This window comes from Syzygium oleosum, unplaced genomic scaffold (assembly GCF_021117445.2).
Source record: "Syzygium oleosum isolate NSW1041296 unplaced genomic scaffold, Sole_v2.1 Sole_v2.58, whole genome shotgun sequence".
In the NCBI taxonomy this organism is placed as follows: Eukaryota; Viridiplantae; Streptophyta; class Magnoliopsida; order Myrtales; family Myrtaceae; genus Syzygium; species Syzygium oleosum.
In genome coordinates this window covers 62,501-65,000 of record NW_026607542.1, presented here as the reverse complement: position 1 = coordinate 65,000, position 2,500 = coordinate 62,501, and positions in this window count along the sequence as shown.

The following is a 2,500-nucleotide window of genomic DNA, read 5'->3' as shown; positions in this document are numbered from 1 at the left end:
GCACGATGCACGGGCGCGACCCTCGGCCATGAACGAACGATGCACGGGCGCGATGCTCGGCCATGAACGATCCACGGGCCCGATGCACGGGCGCGACCCTCGGCCATGAACGAACGATGCACGGGCGCGATGCTCGGCCGTGAACGATCCACGGGCACGATGCACGGGCGCGACGCTCGGCCATGAACGATGCACGGGCGCGATGCACGGGCACGGTGCACGGCCATGAACCATGCACGGCACGACGCACGGGCACGATGCACGAGCGCGACCCTCGGCCATGAACGAACGATGCACGGGCGTGATGCTCGGCCGTGAACGATCCACGGGCACGATGGGCACGATGCACGGGCACGGTGCACGGCCATGAACCATGCACGGCACGACGCACGGGCACGATGCACGGCCGTGAACGATCCACGGGCACGATGGGCACGATGCACGGGCGCGATGCACGGGCACGGTGCACGGCCATGAACCATGCACGGCACGACGCACGGGCACGATGCACGGCCGTGAACGATCCACGGGCACGATGCACGGGCGCGACCCTCGGCCATGAACGAACGATGCACGGGCGTGATGCTCGGCCGTGAACGATCCACGGGCACGATGCACGGGCGCGATGCACGGGCACGGTGCACGGCCATGAACCATGCACGGCACGACGCACGGGCACGATGCACGGGCACGACGCACGGCCACGACGCTCGGCCATGAACGATACAAGGCTGGATGCACGGGCACGACGCACGGCCGTGAACGACGCACGGGCACGACGCACGGGCACGACGCTCGGCCGTGAACGATGCACGGGCACGACGCACGGCCGTGAACGATGCACGGGCACGACGCACGGGCACGACGCTCGGCCATGAACGATACACGGCACGATGCACGGGCACGATGCATGGCCTTGAACGATGCACGGGCACGACGCACGGGCACGACGCTCGGCCATGAACGATACACGGCACGATGCACGGGCACGATGCATGGCCTTGAACGATGCACGGGCACGCGCTCGGCCACGAACGATGCACGGCACGACGCGCGGGCACGGCGCTCGGCCATGAACGATGCACGGCACGACGCACGGGCACGACGCTCGGCCATGAACGATGCACGGCACGACACACGGGCACGATGCACGACCATGAACCATGCACGGGCACGACGCGCGGCCACGACGCTCGGCCATGAACGATGCACGGCACGACACACGGGCACGATGCACGACCATGAACCATGCACGGGCACGACGCTCGGCCATGAACGATGCACGGCACGACACACGGGCACGATGCACGACCATGAACCATGCACGGGCACGACGCTCGGCCATGAACGATGCACGGGCACGACGCGCGGGCACGACGCTCGGCCATGAACGATGCACGGCACGACACACGGGCACGATGCACGACCATGAACCATGCACGGGCACGACGCGCGGGCACGACGCTCGGCCATGAACGATGCACGGCACGACACACGGGCACGATGCACGACCATGAACCATGCACGGGCACGACGCTCGGCCATGAACGATGCACGGGCACGACGCGCGGGCACGACGCACGCCCATGAACCATGCACGGGCACGACGCTCGGCCATGAACGATGCACGGGCACGACGCGCGGGCACGACGCACGGCCATGAACCATGCACGGCCACGATGCACGGCCACGACGCTCGGGCATGAACGATGCACGGGCACGACGCACGGGCACGACGCAGCACGGGCACGATGCACGGGCACGACGCACGGCCACGAACGATGCCAGGGCCCACGGCCACGAACCATGCACACGGGCACGACATAGGCCACGAACGATGCAAACGGGCACGACGCACGGCCACGAACCATGCACACGGGCACGACGTAGGCCACGAACGATGCAAACGGGCACGACGCACGGCCACGAACCATGCACACGGGCACGACGCACGGCCACGAACCATGCACACGGGCACGACGCAAGGCCACGAACCATGCACACGGGCACGACGCAGGGCCACGAACGATGCAAACGGGCACGACGCACGGCCACGAACGATGCACACGAGCACGACGCACGGCCACGAATGATGCACACGGCACGACGCACGGCCACGAATGATGCACACGGCAACACCCACGAATGATGCACACGGGCAAGACTTGGGACTTGTTTGTCGTACACGACTTCTTCTTGTGCACACAGGTCATGGCATACGGTCGGAACATATAACTTAGCATATCATGAGCTACCACACCACCATCATTAGTTGAAGGAATGCGAAAATTTCCATTTACAACGGACACGGGGGTCGCTTGTGAAAACGCGACTTTTTCGTTTGCACTCGAGTCATGTCAAGAGTTGGCATGTTGGTCGAACCAAGTGCCAAGGCGCATGATCCACATCCACTCGGGACACTACCAAGCGCACCATTCACATTCCATAAGCACATTGCCGGCTGAACCAACCAAGTTCCTCGGAGCATTTTCCTCGTGTC